This window comes from Carya illinoinensis, chromosome 9 (genome assembly GCF_018687715.1).
Source record: "Carya illinoinensis cultivar Pawnee chromosome 9, C.illinoinensisPawnee_v1, whole genome shotgun sequence".
NCBI classification, from domain to species: domain Eukaryota; kingdom Viridiplantae; phylum Streptophyta; class Magnoliopsida; order Fagales; family Juglandaceae; genus Carya; species Carya illinoinensis.
The window spans coordinates 14,364,877-14,389,311 of record NC_056760.1 but is presented as its reverse complement, the minus strand read 5'-3'; the positions used below and the strand labels follow the sequence as shown (position 1 = coordinate 14,389,311).

Sequence of the window (24,435 nt, the reverse complement as noted above, 5' to 3'; positions counted from 1 at the left end):
GAGCCCGAGGATGCGGCTCCGCCGGGTTGCTGATGCTATGCTTTATATTTGGTTTAAAACTGTATTTGTGTTTTTTGTAATATTTTATTTATGTATGTTTTAAACAGCTTGTATTACGTTGAGAAAAATTCTGGTACTTAGTTATGACTTTCGTTATCCGCTGCGTGTTTCTTTGTACACATATGTTGCCTTGCATACACTTGGCACCTGTCGATGGGATGGTGACCCGAATTGTCACCATCCAGACGTCTCGATTTCCCGTGTTCGGGCGACGGGATTTGGGAGCGTCACAAAACTTTATTCAAAATTTTAACTTTAGGCCCGAAACGTATTGAGCCGGGTCCTGTAGAATAGCTTTTTCTACAATTAATCGAGTGATCTGTATATTCAGTGGTAAGCTGATAAGCCTTCGACAATTGGCTACGAGAGCTTTTCATGGCGGGTGATTGGCGGTGGCTGCATCAATTAAAATGGCGACGATAAACATTAACACGAAGCTTCTAGCCTTCTACAAGTCTGTTATGGATACTTACTTGTTATTTGATGATTCTAGTAAAGCGTGCATTCCTGCTCTCGTAGCTCAGTTGGTTAGAGCACCCGTTTAGTAAGCGGGAGGTCTTGAGTTCGACTCTCAACGAGAGCAAAAACTTATCCTTTTTGTCACCCTCCATTTATTTCGTCTCCGAGAGGCGGCTTTCATACGCTCTCCCTAGCTCTTAGCCAAGCCATGGATTCTAAGTTTCATGCTCACTCAGCTCATTGCTTAAAGGAAATGGTTTTGTCAATCATCCTTGACCAGATTATTTTGATAAGAATTCCAGTCACCTAGATGATGATATACAAAGGCTCCCAGCTTGTGATAAACCCCCCGGTCGTCCTAACATCATCAGTCAGCATCTCCTACGCAGGTCGATCGTTACTACTACATATCTATATATTGATGGCTACCATTTCATTGGTCTTCCTAATTCCTCGTATATATACACACCTTGCAATGATCTTGTATGATAAATGAGCACCCTACCTCTCTGCTTTCATTGCTAGACGTACAGAGATTTTCTCAAACTTGTACTGAAAAAAACATTGATGTACGTTATAATCAGGTAATTTGGATCGAGAACTTAAGATAGCTCATTTCCCAGAAGGAAGGAAAATAACAAAAAAAAGGACGGTTCAAATTGGAAAAGCAGCTGGTGGCCGGATGCATGGACTTTTATAATTCATCAAAGTGGAATAGAGATTTCGCGAACGTGCATGATATTGCCTTATGTGCAATGACGGAAATTTTAGATAAAATTTAAAAATTAAATAAAATATTATTAGAATATTATTATTTTATAATTTAAAAAAAATAAATTATTTATTATATTTTATATAAAAATTTTAATAAATTATAAAAATGGCATGTGATGAAATCCTAAATAGGCAAGAATGCGGTCCACATGTATTGCTCCAGGTTGTAATATATTTGTCATGCACCTGTCCTGATCTTCATTTTGACGTGGCACGTAAACTTTTTCTTTGCATTACACGTGGATCACCACGTTTCTCACGTTTGTCTCAACCTGATGAAATGCTGACTGGCCTAGCTAGTGCATGCCACCTCCATCCTTTAGTGGGTGCTCAAGAGTCAAGACTAGTTAGCGTTGGTAAAAGACTAGTTAAATAATTTTTTTATTTATTTATAAAATTGTTTAAAATATATCACACGATCTTTATCTAAATTCAAGATTAAAATTGCAATTGATATTGATTTTATTAAAATTCATCTGCATCATGTCTTTCACTGATATGGCAAGCTGGCAACCTCATTTATTCCTGATCTGCAGGAGACTGGTGAAGACTTTTGAGAGGCTTCCACTCACCGGCAGCTTTTAAATCTGCTAAGACTGGGTCAAATCCTTGAAAGCATTATGGTTGGAGTAATGATATACTCCAACCATCTTCACTTGCCTCTATGGGAGGCTCGCTTCGGACAGGTTCGGATCACTTACAAGACACGACTCTACGAAAAGGAAAGGGAAGAAGACAGAGCTCCCGAAGCCCACAAAAGCGTAGGGGGAGAGTGAGACTGGTAGGGCGATGGAGTGAGCCCCTTACCCAAGATGGAAGGTTCCCGTCGAGACTAAGCCCTAGCTAAGTGAGCGCAAGAGTTTAGACTCAACCATAATATGTAATTATGAGATGCTGCGGGAGTGCACGGTGTCCGGGTTGACGAACCGGCGTCCAACACATTTTCACAACATATTTTATAATAATGTTGTAAGATGAACGTATTTTTATAAAATGATGTTATTTTTATAAGTTATTTTCAATTAAAATATAATTGTATAAAGTGTTGTGAAAAATATTGTGTTTAAATCATTTTCTTTATTGTTGTTGGCATGCAGGGGATGACAAAGTTGAGAGCCCCAATGAAAAACCCACAGCTTTCATGCTTTACAAAAGGGAATTAAAAATGAGGGAAATAAAATATCAAAAAGGAAATTAAAAAATCACATACTATTAAGTTTTGGACCCAACAACAAGCTTTAGAGACATGTTCAAACATTTTCTGATCACGTGGGAACAATTTATGTGGTTAAAGTTCTGTTTAGATATTGAGTTGAGTTGAAATGAGATGAGTTTAATTTTTTATAAATAGTAGTGAGTTGAAATGGTGGAGTGAATTTTATGAGATTCATATAAGATGAATTTAGATATGTTTCAATGTTAAGATGAGTTTATATATATTTATAAGAAGTTGAAAAGGTTGTAGATCTCACATATAAAGAAATATTATTGAGTTGAAAAAGATTGTGAGTTTTACATTTAAAGAGGTTTTAAGTTGAGATTAGTTTACAAATTTGAGAGTTAAGTATTTGGATGTTAGACTCAACTTAAAATTAGACTGAACCAAATTCTAATTAACGAGGCCTAAAATTGTTCCATGCTCCTCAACAAACTTCCATGCCAAGACGATTCCGGCCTACTTGGTAATTAATAATGTAGCTAGAGCCTCCCAATTCATGTTACATTTTCTTTTTAATCAACTTAATTTCCCCGACAAGATGTTAAAAAAAATCATGTAATTGTGTGGTTTTAATTGGAGTACTGGAGTGACAAAATAGGATCTCCTGTACTCCCTGATCTTTGTATGTTACGGACAGATCAAGTAGGACTTAAACTCCTTTTTACTCGATCGAGGGTACGTTATTACTCAATTACTGATAGATCATCATCAGGATACAACTAGTTCCTGATTTGGATGATCTGATCAATAGTTTGCATGATCAATCTTGATTTAAGAGTTTGAGATTTGGGTCTGAGAAGTTTGAATTTGTATAATCACTATTGAAATATATATATATATATATATTATGAGCTATTGAAGCAACTAGCTTTTTACTTATATTTTTATCGGTTAATTTTGTACATGATCTAAAATGTAAGTTGTTCTATATATATCAACCCTACCGTTTAATTAATAATTGTCCAGTATTTAAAAATAATTATAATAATGTGACTAATTTATAAAGTTTATGAAATGTCCTAAAAGCATATATAAGTTCATGTATTTTTTCTTTTATTTGTATTGAAATTATATTTAACGTGATGATTAATATCAATTTGATAAATATATATATATATATATATATATATATATATCTATATATTGACATACTTAAAATGAAATTGTGGCGGTAATATATATTTGTTTAAACAATAAATTAAATACATGACATAATATATTCAGACACGCAAACAAATAGTTATCGATGGTCAGACAATTAACTCCACCGGACCCAATTGATCGAAATTCTGACCCCTCTTATAAATATATAACAACATTAATAAAGTAAGATCAGTAGTAATGGCTAAAATGGAAAAACTTGCTGTACTGGAGATCATGATCTCCGCCCCATGTGTACTTACCGCCCTCCACGACTGAAGTTGATAGATCAAATGAGAACTGGTAGCTAGTTAATGCTTCTAAAAATTCCCTGGACCACACCTTTGATTTGGCAATATATTAAAAATATTTAATATGGCCATCGATCTTATAATGTAGCGACATTATAATTCTATTATCAAGCTGGTATGTATATAAAATATACCATTCATATCATTTAAATAATAATATTTTATCTGTAAAAAAAATTTAAGATTTTTGTTCTAAATCAAATTATGTTACGTAAGCATAAATTTTACTAGTGTGTTAACCCGTTATAATAAAATCGTCGAAAGGCGAAACCCTGAAATTATAATTACCAGCTAGCTAGGATTAAAATATATTGCAGCAAGAAGCCCGTGCCTTCGATCGATCTGCATAATTTGTACCTTAATTAATTAATCAAGAAATCAATCAGAGTCATGCTAGCTGGTAAAACATCATCAGATCAACGGAACTGATCCATATATATGCTTTATGATTCTAGTACGGACGACGATGCCCCAAGAAAACTAGGTAAATTAACAAACAGCTGCCATCATGTTCGTCTGATCTGTAACCATATATATCATAATCACTTGATCACTTAATCAAACGCCAAAAAAAAAAAAAATGCGGGGAGAATTAGGAGAATATATGTCACTGAAATGAAATTGTAACATATATACATATCGTTTCATGGAACTTTGTCAAAGAAATGAAATTATTTCATCATTTTCATTTCGAAAGGCACATATTATATGACACATAGACTAGCTAGCAAACCAGTTGATCATAAGGAATTAACAAGAGTCGCTAAATTACGAAAGTCAGAAAAGTTCAAAAAAGAAGAAGAAAAAGGAGAGTAACTTTGTGATCTGACTGCCATGCAGAGAACTTCCAACGTAAACGACGTCCATGCTTTTACTTTAAAAAAGAAAATTCGCGGATTACATGCAGATCTTGCAGTCATCGAGTTTCATTAAACTACTAAGCACACTGGCAGTTATGACTGTATCCGGGGAAGGAATTCGGCACTTCCAAGAAACAGGTCGACTGTGCAGACAAGAACGCCGGCAGCACCGATGCTGCCTGACATATCTCCACGCATTCGTTTTCGTTTTCTTCTTCTTCATAGATAGTTTCCAAGGTTATCCGGAGCCTGGAAACTGTGACAAAGCGAGGCGGAGACACCGCGGAGAACGGGGTTAATGGTGAAGTCTTGGGAGGGGAGAGAATTCGTGGGCTGATAAGGATGAAAGCCATGGTTTTTGGGGTTCTGAATATGACACTCACGATCGCTAAGAGTTTGATTCGTGTAAGAAGAGGGAAGGTTAGCTAGCTTAGCTCATTTGGCATGCTGGGTTCGTTCGATTTATATAGAAAGCTGCATCAGCTAACTATCCTTGCTCTTTCCTCTAATGACGAGAATATCCTCTCTCTCTCTCTCTCTCTCTCTCTCTCTCTCTCTCTCTCTCTCTCTCTCTCTCTCTCTCTCTCTCTCTCTCTCTCTCTCTCTCTCATGTTGATTGTCTCAACTCGTGCCTTGTACAAACATAAATAGAGTACCGAAGGAATTAAGTAATTAAGAGCAAGCTGGTAGAACTCAAACAGATTTTGGGTTTTGAAGTGCATGCTATCTGAATTAATGAACGTATTAACTTATAAGTATAATATCTAAAATAGGCTAGTGTGCATGTAAACTTAATTAGTTTCATATATTATTTTTTATTTTATTTAAGAACTTAATTAATTAGTCGACCTATGCAGTACGTACGTCGGTCCGCTGCTATAATAGTATTTGAGAGAAATGTAATGAAGCTATGTATATAAAGTAGGTGCATGTATGTGTGTGTGTGTGTATATATATATATATATATGTAGTACTTGGTCGAGTTGGAACCACGTTGGCAATAGGAAAATTAAAAGAGTGTCATGAATTGCTTTATGAATTAAATGCAAATTTTGGAGCATACTAGCTCGTTTGGGTCTAGCTTCAGTAATTTCCAAACAAGTCCTTTTGAATTTTGGAGAAGGCGGCTACCTTCATTCATTCAGCAGCCAGCATGAATATAATTGGGTGTTACCCCTTGATTTCTTTGGCATGGCCCCCCAAAAAGGATAAACTCTCTTTCAATCAACAGTCACGTACACAAACACAAAATATTCCCGAATTTCTTTGAACTTTTTGAAGCACTTTTTGCATTAATTACATGCCCTAGTCCACACGACGGAGATCAGCAAGATCATGCCACTAGGCATCCTATATAGTGATGGTGGTTTTGTCGGTGGCTGAGTTTGTATTCATGGAGCTAGGAATATTTCATGGACAAATTTGAAAAAAGGGGGAGGACTGCCACTAGTACTACTGTTACGTACAACTTTAGCATGCACGGCCGTAGAGATAAGCATCATGGGTGGACGTGGTTATATCGTATGGGGGGCGGGGATGGTGATAGCAGAAAGATAACATGACGTATATGATCTGATATATATATGTTTGATCGATCTCCAATATTGGGGATGATGTTCGGAAACGATACCCATCTAAATTAATCCATAATCCACAAATTAGAGTAGTACTAGGTGATCACAATTTATTATTTGAATTAAGTTTTACCGGACATGGATGTTTTTTATGAAGAAGTGCCCTAGCAACAATGTTTTTGTAATCTTTAGGTAAGGTTTGGATAATAAGTTGATATGAGATGAGTTGAGATGAAAATTGAATAAAATATTGTTAAAGTATTATTTTTTAATATTATCATTTTTTGATTTGAAAATGTTAAATTTTTTATTATATTTTTTATGAAAATTTGAAAAAGTTATAATAATGAAATAAGATAAGATAAAATACCTTTTATATCCAAGCGAGACCTAATCTCCTAATCTTTTTTTTGCTTCTTGGTTGCTCAGCAAGTTTTTTAGGCTATGTGTAATTGTACATGATTACGTACAATAAAATTATTAGGTTCTTTCCCTTTGCATGCATTGGCAGTTTTTACCTTTGATTTTCAACTAATTGATCGGAACCTTACGTACGGCCTCCATGAAATCAATCATATTAATTAGTCGATGAGAAATGATTTTTATGAGTTTTAAGTACATAAATATCGCCAAATCTTTGTAAAAAAGAGGACTACACCTTAAAAAAATGTAAAAAATAACTATTTTTTTATTTATTTGGATCTACCCTTTTATGAAAGTCTTATATAAAATTTACCTATTTAAAACTTATACTTAACATTTCTCTTAATTGAAAAATATTGATCACGTACGTACGTCGACGGTCTTATATACTCAAAACGTAAGTACAATTAATTACTGCATGCTGAAATAGAAATGTTGTCGGCAGGTCAAAACCCCCCTAGCTAGATGATCTATATATATTATTTTGTAATTTATGTGACTATATCCATTCGCATTACTTCCAAGTTCTGACAGTAATACTTCCTCGCCAGTACTCATATGTGCATGTGCCAAGAACATGCTCTGTCTCCAAACTGGCTTACAGCTTTAGAATGCCCTTGCTAATAATTCATCTATCATTGAAACTTTTTCTTAATTACTTTTTGTATCTTTTACGTACGTACGTAAGTACTCCCAAAAATTTCCATGCACGCCACTCCTCGCGCGCTTTACTTGCTATAAATATGCATCTTTAGCGTTATATATATAGTGTTGCCCTTATATTTTGTCCTCTCTTGGACTGCCTTCAGGATGGCATGGTTTAAGAGCATCTCACTGGCTGATGTATATGTAAAATTAGAAATAAAAGCCGCTATAATAGATTATCTATAGTCAAATATTTTAGTTTTGAGTTACAGTACATATAAAGAAAAAAGAAAACTTAAATGTTTACTGTTCTCTAGCAAATCTTTATTTATTTTTTTTGTAACTCTCCCCCTCTCTTGATTTCGGTTGGTTGTAATGTCCAGCAGAAAGTCACCAAACTCAAGAAAATGATTTTAGGTAGAATAAAATTTGAAAAAATATGATAAAATAGTAAAATGAATATTATTAATAAAATATAATAGATAGAATAGTAAAATATGATAAAATAAAATAAATTAATAATTTAAAAAATTAAATATTTTTTAAAATATTATTAATTAGTCATTACTATATAATAAATAAATTGATATTTAATGTAGAGATTTGATGTGAATAGTCAAAATTAAATTCATCTTATATTATTATATTATTATATAATAAAAAAATAACTATTTCAATATAGAGATTAATATAAATAAAATAATCAAAATTTAAATTCATTTTATATTAATCAAAATATCCTTCACATATGTCTATTAATCCAATAAACACCGAAGGAAAACATCATACTTTTAATCATTAATTGCAAAATATTACGATCGATCGAATTGAGATGACGTAGTACGTACGTACCATAGCCAGCTAGTTCTTTTTTTTCAGCTGGATTAATCCTTGCTAATTTCCAGTTTCTATTAATTACTTGGTCAAACTCATGATGAATTATCTTCACTTTATGACTACCATATCGAGCTAAGGCATATGTGGTAGGAATTTTTTTTTTATTTATTTAAAACCTTCTTTATTAACTGTTATATATATTTCTCTATCGATACTTCAATTTTCTTCAGCCGCACAGAACAAAAGTTGAAAGGGCTATATCATGACTACCACCACGGGATCAAAAAGAGCGCCTTTGTCGCTAGCTATTCCCTCATTGCTGTCATCTACATCACCATAAATATATAAATTTCCCGAGCAAATCATCTTTACATCATGATAACCATCATCAATATATATACACGTAACTGCATGTATATATATAGTAGGTCGATAAACATCAACATCGAAACCCCAAAGACGTTGTCCATGATGGATTTACAAGCTGCAAGCTAGGTTATTAATATATATCTGCATAAGTGCAAGTTTCATCCACATGGAATCAAGCTATACGTACATAGGTCCAAACGAGAGGAAGCTGATCTATTGGAACATGGAGGCCAAGGCAATATTTAAGGACCCAAACCTAATTAATTATTGGGATAGCTAGCTAGCTAGCCTGGATTAATCAGCATTAATGTCATATTTGGTCGACACCTTCCCCCATAAAATATGCATGCATCATTCTGCATGCATGTGATATATATGAGAAAATGAAGAACTAATACTGGAAAGAACTAGGAAATTAAGCCCGGCCCCTCGTTAGCTAGAAAATTAAAAGGTCTGATTTAGATCACGAAAAGTAGGCATTTATATCTTACGGTAGTGAATGCGGACCACAAATCCACGAACGGTGCCTTGGATAAGAGGTTAAGGTGTAGAAGCTAGCGTTGAAGAAAAAAAGAGAGAAATGGGTGTGTTTCAATGAAGACAAAACTTTAAAAATTGTGGACAAACATGTTGAAGATGACGGATCATGCCATTGTTATGGCCTGGGGCATCCTGTTACGTACGTATTGTTTGAGAGGTCCACATCATCCTACTGACATTACATTCTAATTTCTTTGCATGTGATCGATTTTCAAGATCACTGACAGATCTCAATTGGTACGGTTTTATTTTAAGCCCAGTATTTAATTCAGGCATATCCTCTTAGGATCATTTCCTTATGGACCATTCACATACATACATACATGCTTGTACGTATATATAATATGTACGTACATGTGTATATATGCGTGTGTATATATATATTTATACATAGCTGGTAGCTTAATTACACAACGACATATCCAAATGACATCATCTTTGCTCCTACAATTAAAAAATGACGTGTACAATAATATATATATTTCCAAATGATCTACCTATTTGTAGAAGAAAAAAGATGTACAAAATGCAGGTTAAACTTTAAAATAGTTTATGTGATTTATCTTTTGGGCAAATTTGTTTCTATGCTCTACGTACGCTTTAATTTTCTACTCCTCTATATATGATTTTAATTTTGATCAAATGATCAGTGATTATGTTAACCTTTTATTAGTGGACTGTTGGGAATGCGCCTGCCAAGATTTACAATTAGAAAATTTATTTGAAAGCCCACTTATTGCCACACCCATATATGCAACACGTACAGTACTATTGATATAGAAACCTTCCAATCATTTGATACAAAGTTATTAAGAGGGTAATTAATAGCATTTTTTCTTTATAGAATGTAATTTGGGACTTTTCACAAATAGTTTGTTGTTGACTCAAACACTGTTATGTTACGTACAATTACATCAAATTCAAAGCACTATTTAGAATATTTGATCTTATCGATTAATCATGATCTTTTGATCATCATCATCGATCGTTTGGTGCCTTGGACTTATCCAGCTTATTCATGTATTCCACTGTTTTGGTGCAACAAATTTGTAGTTGTCTAATCCCGTAGTATGAGGCAATGACACTATTCAAGTTGTCTCGTAACTGAATAAATCTTGACAGCGCCCGACCCAATCGGCATTTGAGAACATGTAAATTAGAAGAAGAATTATTTATGTTTGAGAAGAAAACTAGAGGACAAAGTGTTGCAAAGGTACTAATTAAATTAAGAATTCTTTAAACTGCTCTCCAGTGATGAACTGATGGCTTGTGCATGCATAAATTGGCAACATGGCAAAAGATAGATTCGAGCGAGTGAGAGACGTACAAATATTGCAGTGAACCAACAACATTATGATAAAGGCTTGAATTATCGAAGGTATTATTTGAAAACTAAGACAATTGATCAGTAGGACATCATAATGGAGACGGGTTTGGCCAATGCCATGTTTATGTTCTGGAGCAATTATAGATGTAATTGTGTTGAGGCAAAACAAGGCTATATATTGGGATAATGACTAGCTTCAACACACTGATCAAGAAATAGACTGAAGCGCACCCAAATCTTTTTAGGGTTATGTGACTTATCAATATTACACGCCACACACCATGCATATTTTATATATTTTTATATTTTTTATTTTATTCCTGCTAAATTAATTGAATTGTTCTACTTATCATCAATACACCATATACTTATTATGAAAAAAAAGAAAAAAAAATTAAAAGAAGTATGGTGAGTGGTGTTTGGAATGCTAAGTAGAATTATTCATCTTTTTAATTTAAAACTTTTGAATAAGACGAGTAGGGCTGTAAATGAACCAGTCTGTTCGATAGCCCGCTCAATACTCGTATGGTTAAACTCGAGTACTCGTGAAAAAAAAAAAAAAAAAAAGTTCGTTTGTTAAAGTAGATACCTGCTTGATTTGTAAATGATACATACCCAATAAAACTCAACTCGACTGGTTTATTAGTTATATAATATACTCGTTTGGTTCTATTTGTTAGTTGTATAAATTTAATATTAGTTCTTTTTTTATTTATTTAATTTATTAATTATTAAATCTTATTTAAAAAAAATCAATTCAAGCTCGAACTCGTTTGTGGGACGAGCTCAAGCTCGAGTTGAGATTTTAACTTATCGAGTCGAGCTCAAAAAAATAATTAAAAAAAATCTCGAGCTCGAGCTCGAGTATTTTGAGTCGAGCCGAGCTCGGCAAGCCAAAAACCAGCTCTGCTCGGCTCGATTATAGCCCTAAAGACGAGTAAAAGAATATGGATTAGGCCCAGTCACAAGAATGTCATCCACATATATAAAAAAATGATAATGTTAAGGTGACTACCAAATGTGCACACTAGTACAAATGAGTTTTTTTTATTTTCTTTAATTATTTTTTAAACATCCTTAACCATTAAAAAAATATATATAAATTCACAAATAGTCATTTATTAAACTATTAAAAAATAAAAATATACGAGTGGACACATGATCCACTACAACAAAAACACCTTTTTCCCGCGAGAAATTGTGTCCAAAATAGTCCCATTTATTGCCGAAAATGTTTTTTGTCCCATCGTATAGACTCGCAAGAGACTCCCTAGAAATAACTGGCAATGGATACTGCCAGTAGCCTCAAAATTAATTGCTGTCCAAAATACTATTATTTCTGGCATACTATAGTCGTTGGAAATATATAATTTTCGTGGGAAATATGCCACACATGAGTGGAGCTTGCTTGTGAGAAAGGTTTATTGTGGTGAAATATGCCGCCGGATCGGAAATACTTATTTCCTGCAATAAATATAGCAAGAAATGCTTTCTCCCTGCATGAAAACCCATTGGTAACAAGTTTTTCTTGCTTATTTACCTCACAGGAAATGTATTTGCTGCTAAATATTTGGCGGGAAATAGTTATTACACATGAGTTAATTTCGCAAGAATTCCTTACTTGCAACATACAAAATCCTTCAACAATGCTACTTACCGACTAATAATTTCACCATAAATAACTATTTTGGACAAGAACATATCACAAGAAATATGTTTTTTTTTTTTCCCATATCAAAAGTTGTTCCTATGATTTACCTTATCGAAAAAAGTATTTCTTGCTATATATTTGGCAGGAAATAGTTATTTTTCGCATGTTAGTGTCGCAAGAAGTAGTTACTAGGGACATATATAATCCATTAGAAATGATACTTACCGACTAATAATATCACCATAAATAACTATTTTTTACAAGAACATTTCCCCTTTTTGCCATATCAAAAGTTTTTCTCGCGTGCTTACCTTATTAGAAAAAACTATTTCTGGCAACATGAAAGATGCCAAAATTAGTATTAATATCATTTTCTGCACTTTCATATATGGTAGGAAAAAAATGTACGTTTCTTGCCAGATTTTCATCAGTAATATATAGTTCATTTAGTGCTTTTATGAAATAAAGAGTTTTGCCGCATTAAATTTCCACATTGCATTATTGGGGATAAAATTATATTTTGAGCATGAACCAATGTTAACCACTTATTATGCCGCAATTAATGCCCACATTTGAACCACTAATTATCCTGGCCATTTTTCTCAACTGTATATGAATTTGCCATATATATTTTCCAACTCAATTCCTAATTATTTCTCAATCATTTAATAAACATTAAGACTTTATCCCTATTATGAGACTTGGAACTCTCAATTCATAATTAACCACTGCAATTCAATGCATGACACCCAAATTTGAAATTGGCCCTTATACAATCACTAACATGGTGTCATATATGATCAACACACATATATTGATCATATTATATATTGTCATTATAGTCACCAACATGCATATACTTCCATAAATTATAATTTGAGGTAGACAGACAACATTTTAGAAACATGTAGTAACCCAAACAACTTGTGCAAGTTCATACAAGATTTACTAGTTCATTCTCTATCTTTGATGGAGCATTCTTCTTAAAGCTGCATGCATGGAGGCTTGGATATGTAATTTTTTTTTGCTTAGGCACTCTATCTTCACCCGTAGTCTTCTTAGTCCCTATAACTGATAGCTGCAAAATTAGATAGAATGCCAAATATTAGTGTATGGTCAAATGCAAGTCAAACAACCATTCCATTCCAAACTTGGTTTTTAGAGTAGTATCACCATTAACCATGTCCTAAGACCCATAGATAGCCTAATCACAAAAGTTCAAGTAGTTGAGAACAATTAAACTTGAAAACTAACCCCATAGCCTCCAGTAAAATCAACTAAGTGCATTGGCATTGTGTTTAAGTCTCATTATAATGATCAAGTTAATCGATCTATTAACTTGAGACAGAATACTGTCAGTAAGTTATATTTAAAGTAAGTATAACTTACTTTAAACGTGTAATGGCAAACCCTGCACTATATAAATCGGTGGAAAAATGCACACGACCAAAAGGGCCAGTTGTCAAACCCAAAAAACCCATTAACTGCTGATGATGAACCCCTGTTTCTACCTCTCTTCCTCTGTATCAAACTAGCTAGCTGTTCACTATATATTTAAGGTCCATTTTATGCTGCAGATCCTTCTCTACTCTTATCTCCAATGAAAAGCATCTTGCTACAGAGATTAATATTCAAACTTAGGAGATGCCACCCTCCAATACCTACGCTTAATAGCAACAAACATTTGAATTTTTCTTCTCACTTCTCATGGGACTTCTATACTTTCTTGCTAGGTTAGTGTTCCCTATGGAAACTTGAAGATTCATAAATACTGAACTCAAATTTCAACCATAACAACTTCATCATTCATGGATGAAATTCAATTTGAATTATAGTGAGGATTCACGCAATTAATCATTAAAGTGAAAAGTTGATAACTTTAAATTATTACAAGTTAATTAGTCTTATAATAAAAAAAAAAACTTATAATATTTTGGGATTGTTAACTTTCAATACGGACATTTGAATATTTCTTTAGAGGCAATTTAACAACTAATCTAATTTGTTGTTTAGATGAAAATTTTCCAAGTTTTTTTTTTCAGAATTAATTTATGATTTGACTTTGGTATATAATCTATCAAAGTCATCCCTTGCCAACCTTACTTTCCATGGCCAACTTTATATAGGTATTGTCCAGAGAACAAGAAAAACAAAACACAGAATGCATGCACAAGTGCACATATTTCCTAGATTCTAGATTTTTTTTTTTTTTTTGGGTAGAGCTTTACCCCGACGGCAGCCCTTCCAGAAATTCTCGACGGCCAAGGTTGAACGCAGGCCGAAGAGGGGGTTTGGAAATAGTTTTCAACCAGCAATAGACACGCCTCAGTTAGAACCTCACTAGCTTTGTCATTGCCCCCAAGCGCAAAGATATATTTCATAGACTGTGTATTTCAAAAGCAAGCAGGAAATAAGGGATAGCATTTGGTGTCTTTCCACCGTTTTTTTTTTTTTATATTTGGACGAGCAAATCGTGCATGTTACATAAAGTTGTGTCATGTTTCTATTATAGGACCAATGTAGTTTTGGATATAAGGTTTTTAATTAAGCTCCACAGTCATATCTTCTAATTAAAACCCTACATTATTATAATATAAATATTACAAATTAACTAATAGCCTGATAATTAAAACCAATTATCAGCAGCCTAGTCAAATATAAACTGTTGGGATTGATTGACTTTAATGTTTTGGGTTCGGCACAACGAGTAGGGTATGTACGTACATGAAAAGTTTACAAATTATTTGCCCTTCTTAGCATTATTCATCTCCATGTAATTATTCCATATATATGTCATACGTGTTATAAACTATCTTGAATTGTATGACCACATTTATCTAGTCGTCAAATGCATAGTGCATAGTGCTAGCATAGTCCCCTTTGTACGCTTATATATATCGTTGAATTCTTTAAGAAATTCATAAGTTTGATAATAGATCAATAAAAAAAATCTCGTCTCCCGCTCTCTCTCAATCTCTTGAAACTCTCTCTCTCTTTTTATTTGATTTACAACACGTTATCAGCACGATTGAGTTTCTCTAATCCTCATCAAAATTAGGTTCTGTACTTCTTCCCCAGAACAGAAAGAGACAGAGAGTTCCAAATCTCCCACCAAACATGGTTGGGAAAGCCGAACCCATCTAAATTTCTTTATGGGTCTTACGAATCTTGAATTTCCAAGTACCCAACATAGTAGATCTATTAGCTTGAATTGTTGACAGACCTTCGAACACGAAGTGTTTGCCGTCAAGCCACTCGGTCTTGGCCGTAACGCTAAGGGGCGAGATATCGCTGTTCCAACCTAAAGATCTTAATTTCTCGTATGGAACGAGTCCAGCCCATATCAGACCCAAGATCCTCCTCAACGGTCCTCTCCATCGAGTGCCTCAAAGGCAGCTCCAAAGCCGGTTCAGCTTGCTGACATCGCTCGGTTCACCAGTGCGTCCCCGCGCTCATTCCCAACAATTGACCTCACATGCGGAGTAGACAAGGCCAGGTCCAGCGATCTTAGCACAGTGGTGTGGCTGGCCGAGGCTTGGGTGGTGCAGCGGCGTGATGGGGCAACGGACGTCGCTCAGGCGTGGGGCTTGTTGCCGGCAAGCAACCCCTTGACGGACCAACTTCGAACCGAGAGAAGAAACGTGGCGGCCTGTTGATCGCAAAACCCAACTACAAAAGGGCGTACGTAACTCAGAGTCAACAACTGAAACTTCAGGGAGACGGACACACTTGAAGGAGCTTGATTCTGCTCCAGGGACGTGCTGAGGAAAACGACGACGATAACTTCACTGGCGACAGCTTCAGATCTGGAACAAAGATCTTCTGAATCTGGCAACACCCAAATGAATCACTGGCTGTGAGGAAGGCAGCTGCGAGCTTTAAATCCGTATCTGGAATAGCTAATAAGATCAAAATGGCATACACAATGCTCACCCTCCCAGCCTGGCAAAAGAAAAAAAAATGTCAAAAGCGTGGGGCTTGTTGGCAATATTTTAAAAATAAAACATAAAATAAAAATAATGAAAGAGAGAGCAAGGGACAGGACCCCTTGTTATTAAAAAATAAAAAATAAAAAATAAAAATAAAAATAAAAATAAATTCAAAGTTGGGAAAGCATTTGGTTTTTGTAAAAAGAAAGATAGATGAAGAGGACAAGTAGGTCCCATGGGAATGGCAAGTTGTTGTTTTAGATTGATGCAAGCTGTCCAACTACTTTTATTATCCCAAGAAGACATTATCTTAAAATATAGGAAGTTCTCTTGCATGACCACAGACTGCGGGTCCGGGAAGAAAAAGAATGGAGAAACTTGAAAAGAGGACAGCAATAATGGGCTGCTTATCATCCTCTAGTCAAAAATGGCTGTCGTTTCTAATTATTTGGCCTAATCTTTAACGTAGATATTATATATTACCAAAATCTAATTGCAAGAAAAGTCTTTCTTTTCTTTTTCTTTTTGGTACAGGTTTCCTTTTGAAACGTGATGATGATGATGGTGGTGAATTAATTTTTCTTCTCATTAGCAGCTTTTCTACTCATATGATGTTGGACATCAAGTAAGTTTTTAATATATTATTTACAATTACTGAGATGAATATTAATGGTTATATTCATTATTATTATTTGATAAATTCTATGTTTATTTACATAGTTTAGATACAAGTTTTATTTATTGATGATATGATTTATCTGAGAATGGAAATGGAGCATCCCTGAAGGATCGTCCTAAATCAATAACAGCTTTTGAGTATCTCATAGTTTAAATGATTGATACTTGTACTAAAAGCTCATTATGATTTATGCACCTGAAGTTGCATAATTGAAATGGTGGAAAGAATATATATTTGAATGAACATTTCGAATGTGCTCCTGAAGTAGCAATATCGAGTATGCTCCTGAAATAGTAATATAAAATGCAAACGTTCACAATATATTCTAAATTTATATCTAGTCTTTCAGTGACTGAGTAAAATAATGAGCTTTTGATAAGAATCATTAGTCACGTCTTACTAGATCTATATCACTCCCTGAAGTGAATGATAATGAATTTATATCATTCTATTCCCTGAAGTGAAAAGAATGATGCGTTTCATTCAAAGAAACTAAGAGATTGAGCGTGATAATGAATATTTTTTCGGGCCAGAAGCTCGTATTGGAAAAGCTGTAAGCTTTCTATTTGAGATAATATTATACAAATTATTGAATCAAATATTATGATGCATCAAAAGGTGATATGATTTAAAATATTTGTATCATTTATGGTTATCTTGATCATCCAAAATCAATTACGATAAGTCGAATGATTTTCATATGGACATCCATAAAAGAACCAGAAGATTCTTTTACTATAAAGTCTTACCACCAGAAGTGGAAAGAAAAATTTGCTTGAAGCAAATAAGATGAAATAATTCGACGTTATCTTGATTATCATAAGTGAACCAGAAGTTCAGATGGATGCAATAAGATAAAAATGTCTCATATTCTAGCTGCTAAAATCTCAGCGAGGATTGAAGTCCCTGTAGGACAATTAAGAAATTCAGCAGTCTAAAAACATGTATAAAGGCATGTGAGACTTATTGATACAAAAGATAGAGTATCTCAAAAGAGAAAAGCATAAATAATTTGGTGCTCCTGAAGAGGCCATACCCACAAAACAAGCAATAAAGTTCATCCAGATTTTCTGTATAAAATTCTCCTATATAAACTCTTGAAGAGTACAAATCTCCTGGAGAGGTTTTTCATGAAAATGTCTTCCCTTGAAGAGGGACAGGTACCTGAAAATAACGAGTTCTCGTTACATTTCATGAATAATGGAGAAATTATGGATAGAAATAAAATCGTTGTCGACAACGTATTTCCATATGAGATGGCAATTGACATTACCAGAAGTAATGTAGCAAGTGAATTAAGAACCGTCGAAGAATACCGACGTAAAATATTGGCCAATATTTGAAAGAAACAATTCCTGCAGAATTGATTCACTAGTAAAATATGATGCATCGGGACTTATAGTCCAAACACCTAAAGAGGTGATGCTTGTTGAATGTCAGTGGGTATTTATGAAAAGGAAATAAAAATGTGATATATAAATCACGAGTCAGTTTCTCAATTCCTGCAGAATTGGTATCACTAAGTAAAATGTGATAAATATGGACTTGAAGTCCAAACACCTAAAGAGGTGATTTTTATTAAATATCAGTGGATATTTATATACATGATATAAAAAGTCTGAAACTTTTAATATGAAAATGTGATATAGAAATCACAAGTTAGTTTCTCGAAGAAACAATATTGATATGATTTTAAAATGGTTGAAATCATATTGAGATTTTTATTAGCTTGAAAGTTACCGAGAGTTTGGATATGCATGATTAACTGCATATTTATATGGATCATTGGATCATGATATATATATATATATATATGAAAATCCCTGAAGGATAGAAAATGTCTGAAACTTCTAATATGAATACATCTGGAAATATGTATTCTATCAAGTTTCAAAGATCCTTATATGATGTAAAGCAATCCAAACGCAAATGAAAACAAGTTATTATTGCAGTTTATATATATGATTTAAATGTCATTGAGGCTCCAGAAGAGCTCATAAAAACTGCACATATTTGAAATATAAATCTGAAACCCTTACGGCTTCAAGGGGAAGATGGATGATATTATTAGTCATGAAATACCATCTTTTAATACAATTAATATTTCAGATTCATATTATGAGTTTGATATGAAGTGTGCATTATTAAAGAAGAAATGAAAGGGAGCACACAGAACATCTACCAAAAGATAGAAACACAAATATGAATATTTGTGAAATATTATTTTATTATCTTGAAGCAAGAATTACAGAAATTTAAGGCACTTTGCCTCATTCTTCAAATGCTCTTGTTCTTCAAGAATCTGCATGGCATCCCTATCTAAAGCGGTGGGCAATCGAAAAGAAGATTTAAGCAAGGATTTTAAATTCCTATTCTCTTGCTTTATTGATTCTATCTTCATGTTGGACTCCAGAAGAAGTCGCTGAAGTATAGCAATATTCTCGTGGAGATTGTCAACTCCACAAGTTCTGGATTGCAGTCGTTGAGAAAATGCGACAATGGATGATGAGTATCTGGTAACGAGACTCACAAGCTCATAGATAGCTTCATTATCTGACCTATGAGTCAGATCATTGCATTGCATGATAGCACCTGTGGTAGAAGCAGGAACAGCTGATGAACGAGGTGCAGAGTACCTCATAAATTGGCCATGAGAAGATCGTTGAGCCATTGCAGAGTAAAAATGCAGTAAGAGATTGCAGAATAAAAATGCAGTATGATTACATAAAAGTGAAGAAGATGAGATGCGAATGAAGATGAGCTGAATATCTCTTTTATAGAGAAAATTATGATACAACATCTCTCGTGAATCAAGAGAAAAGAGACGAAATATAGCTTCATAGCTCTGCGGCGCCTGACAGCTGCAGCACCTAACAGCACGCCTGACAGCTGCAGCACCTAACAGCACGCCTGACACCTACAGAGGAGTTGAAAATCTGCGGTGCTTGTCTGATCTTAAAAGGCTGGCCACCGTTTTTATTAAAAATGAGGTTAGCAGTTTAATGTTGATGAATTCTCCACTAACTGTGTTATTTACAAGAGCTCCAGAAGAGTACAACTCCAGAAGAGTAGTGATCAGCAGAAAGATCCAGTTGTGATTATTTTATCAACATGGATCAAGTCCACAGTTAGTTGGATGTACAAATGCGAGTTATCTTTCAGATACACACAAGAAAATCATTGCAATTCATGAGAAGAAAGTTGAAATTGATATCAAGAAGGTACGGTCAAGTAAAAATCTGGCAGATTTATTCACTAAAGCATTACCAACTGCAACATTTAAGAAGATTATGCAGAACATTGGAATGCGGAGGTTTGAAGACCTATTATCATGCACTTTTCAGGGGAAGTAATGTCTTGAAGACTTGTGCTGATTGTACTCTTTTTCCTTCGCTAAGGTTTTATCCCACTGGGTTTTCCTTTGCAAGGTTTTAATGAGGCAATCCTAAAGCACTCGGCGATACATATGAATACTGTACTCTTTTTCCTTCGCCATTGGTTTTTTCCCACAAGGTTTTTCCTTGGCAAGGTTTTAACGAGACATATTCTTTAAATATGGTCATCCAAAGGGGAAGTGTTATAAACTATCTTGAATTGTATGACCACATTTATCTAGTCGTCAAATGCATAGTGCATAGTGCTAGCATAGTGAGCTAGCATAGTCCCCTTTGTACGCTTATATATATCATTGAATTCTTTAAGAAATTCATAAGTTTGATAATAGATCAATAAAAAAAATCTCGTCTCTCGCTCTCTCTCAATCTCTTCAAACTCTCTCTCTCTCTTTATTTGATTTACAACAATACGAGAATTAATTAAAGGGTAGTCAATCAATATCCCACATTGTACAAAGAATTGATAGGAGAAAAACAAGATAAAAAGACAGGCCATATATATAAGTGTAAACATTGTATTGGTCAGAAGTATATGTAAGAGTCAAAATCCTGCTTTAAACATGGAAGACAAACAATACAAAAACGACGTTGAATGAAGTGGATGTATCGCTTTATACATGGTAGTCTTTAAACCCAAAAAGTCCATACAAAGTCCACTGGTTTAGAGCCTAGGATTGTAACGATAAAGTTCTTGTACTTTTCTGCCACTCACAGCAAATCAAGACAGAAAGTAAAACCCCACATAAGTAAATAGTTACCTGAGGATTTATCAACGTTCTAGCGGCAGGATGTGCGTGATGTTAGACAGGCTATCGCTGCCTTACATAGCTTGTGATTAGAAACAGGATGTAAAGAAGAAAGCACACAAACTTGATAATACAGCTTTGGACCCCTATTTCGCACTAGCACTAGAAATGGAGATTGGTCCTTTGTCCTTTTAATTCTGCGATACATAACCCCTGTTCAGCAATCCATGTGTTCCACAAAAGCATAAGCAATATCTTTAATTGCTTTGTGTTGCACACCACAAATAGTAATATGTCACCAAATACAAGTATTAGAAGTTTAAAAAGTTCTATTTTCCTTTTCTAAATAGCCCTACATTCAAGATTATATTAATAGGCCATATTCACTTTTAAAGAGAGGCTTCTTTTCCTTTTTCTTCAAATTTCCAAACCTTGCTACTATGTGTGTGTTGTGTGTGTGTGTGTGTGTGTGTGTGTATATATATATATTAGATCAGACTGCTCTCTCATGTCTTTGATTTTTCATGGAGGTGTTATTGTCAAAGAATTGTCAACTCAATTTGGGCAAGGTATCTCTATTCTTAAATACTCATATCTCTATACTATCAAGATCAAACAATTACCCAGCTAAAAGATGATAACTTAACGAGAAATGTTTGATCTATAAAGAGATGGCAGCAATAATAAACGTATTGAATAACGTAATGACGTCGTTTGATGTGAGGCGTCAGATTATAGACCAACACTTTTTATTATAAAATAGATGATCTAACGTTTCACATTAAGTCATCATGCCAGTATAAATATTCACTTTTATAAAATCTCTTTCTAGACCTAAGACTTGATCTCTTAACAGCATTTCTTGATCCTTTTCAAAGTGGAAATCATTGTTCAACCTGTTATAAATTAAAATTATTCTTGCATGTCAAATCTACTAATGATATAAATAAATAATCGAATGATAGGCAAAAGACATGAATGTTATTTTCACACTAACTAGTTATACCTAACTAAAATATTGTAATATAATAAAAGTGTGTTCTTCTTTTCAAAAGTTCGAACTCACTGTTCAACCTTTTTACATGTAGCCTAAAGTATTATTAATCTTATCAGACGTGCATAGGATAAATAGGTAAGACATTCAACAGCCAACTGATCCATTACTTCTAATTGCCTTTTTCCTTTGCACTCACTGTTGCATTATACTAGTCAAACGATTTATGCATTCATGCAAACAACCAAAGCTATTAGTGGCTTGAGATTAAAGAGATTATCAGTAGGGCCAACCTCATGAGCCCCAAATCCCACGTCCTCTTTATCACTATGGATTAATTAATTTTCCATAGTGATAAAATCAGATAACTAAATACAAACATCAGCCTAGCAGCATAAATTGGAAATCACTAAAGACAGGCATTATATTATTTGGCAGGTCGGGCTCCATTTGCATCATTATTGAACTGCAATTGAAGGTTTCAGAATGGAATATTGGTTCCATTTTACATTCAAGCGTTTCCCATTTTAAAACTATAGTTCAATTAGGAAGCTTATATGATTTGTCTAATACCGGGAACGAAAAGGATGGGGCATCTGATTTAAGACATTGAAGTAAACGTGGGTGTGTCCGTGAGAAGCAGAGAAGGAGAAGGTGCTTACCAGTGGTCGGCAACTTAGAACTCCAACAACTCCCACAAGCCGTGCAGCACCAAACCCACAATCAATCTGCGGTGGAGATAGAGAAGGGGAAATAACTGAATGCCCTAGGATTCGAAGTCAGAGGGTTTTCACGAGTGAGAGTGAGAGAGAGTGAGAGAGAGAGAGAGAGAGAGAGAGAGAGAGAGAGAGAGAGAAACTCAGAATCGAACCTGAAGCTGTCGCGGATGGAGTCTGGTTCAACTTCCGTGGCTCGAAAAATTGCCGTGGGGGTGGTGTGGTTGTATCGCTGGAGATTTCCTTCGGCTTTCAATAGGTAAGCATATGGCGTCGGTGGACTTTTGGAGAAGGACAGAACCTTTTCCCGGCGTGGAGAAAGAAGGAGCAGGCCGTAGGGAATCAGGGGGTGAGTTTTGGTGGTTGCAGGGGGGGCGCGGGACGAGGATGAAACTTAATTAAGACTTGGTGCCCAAAGATACAGGTAAAGTGACGTAGTTTAGGCGATGGGAAAAGTATATTGAGGTATGGCAGCGATTTCATAATCATTGCAAAGTTATTATAAAGCCCCGGCTACTAAATGGTTGTATTAGATCATGAATTTTGTGGGGATTTTTAAGTCGCCGGAAAAACACACTTTTGCCAACGATATTCGTTGTGGCGATTATGAAATCGCTGGAATATCCCCGATTTCTTGTAGTGAGAGAAAGATAAAAAGAGGAGTGCATATTAGACTATGACAATTCCAGCTATATATTTTCCAACCGGTAAACAAATAACATGCATGCATTCAATTTTGTATAACAATTCTTATCCTAGCCAGGAAAAAGATAACCAACCTTTTTCAGCTTTTAAGTCAAACAATATATATATATATATTATGAATTTCCCATTGGGTTTAGATGAGAGAATGTGTTTGATTTATTATATTAGATGAAAAAAGTGCTCAAAGATTTGATTTATAATGAAAGTTCCAGAATTTTTATTTATGTTTCCCATTTCAAAAATTGGGTGTTAGATAAACACTATAAGTGTTATATAGCAATGGAATAGAAAGAATCATAGATTTATGTGTGATCGTTTCATGTAGGTGAAAACTTGTGGTGATTATTACGTTGTAAAATACTATTTGCAACAAATTTGAAATTTTTGCTGGAAATACCATATATCATTTCCAGCGATTTATAGAGTATTTGCAAAGATTTAAAATGCTGTAATTGAGATTTCTTAGCAATATATCTTTATGGGCTTTAGGACAGTTACAGCGATGTTGGGAGTATTAGTAAGGAAAAAATTCGCTGGTAAAGGTATTTTTAGCAGTGAAATTTTTTTTATCGCTGCTTTGAGCAAAAAAGATGCAATAATAGCGGCGAACATGCAAGGAATTTAAAATCGCTGGAAATGAGTATATGCAGCATTTTAGATGGTTTTTTGCATTTTAAGCGCTGCAAATTACCTGATTTCTTGTAGTGATAAGAATATGGAGTTTTCTAACATATTATAATCCTTGTATATGCAAGTAGAATAGCAATGTAGCCGTAAATAACTAAAGAATCATTGAAAATAATCAAATATTGTGTAACACATTTAGTGGCTACCTAATATTACCACAAATGATAGCTTTGTAGTAGAAAATATTTGTGGCGATGTGACTTTTGCCATAAAAAGTAAGTATTAGCGACAATTTCTTATTCATCATAAATAAAATTATGAAAGTGTCAAAATTAATTTTTTGGGATAAAAAATAATACATCGCGGTAAAAGACACTGTCTCAAAAAGTAACTATTTGCTACTAAATAAAAGTCCTGGGGAAAAAATCTATCCTAAAAGCCATTATTTATTATAG

The 24,435-nt window shown here is 34.3% G+C and overlaps 2 non-coding genes across 2 annotated transcripts; one reads left to right on the top strand and one right to left on the bottom strand.

Moving 5' to 3' along the window:
• Window positions 1-569: 569 nt before the first annotated feature.
• Window positions 570-643, top strand: TRNAT-AGU. Its single transcript has one exon. It is a non-coding gene; the product is annotated as a tRNA-Thr (tRNA).
• Window positions 644-14,409: 13,766 nt separating this feature from the next.
• LOC122277966 lies at window positions 14,410-14,561 on the bottom strand. The gene has a single exon (XR_006229267.1). It is a non-coding gene; the product is annotated as a U4 spliceosomal RNA (small nuclear RNA).
• Window positions 14,562-24,435: the final 9,874 nt, after the last annotated feature.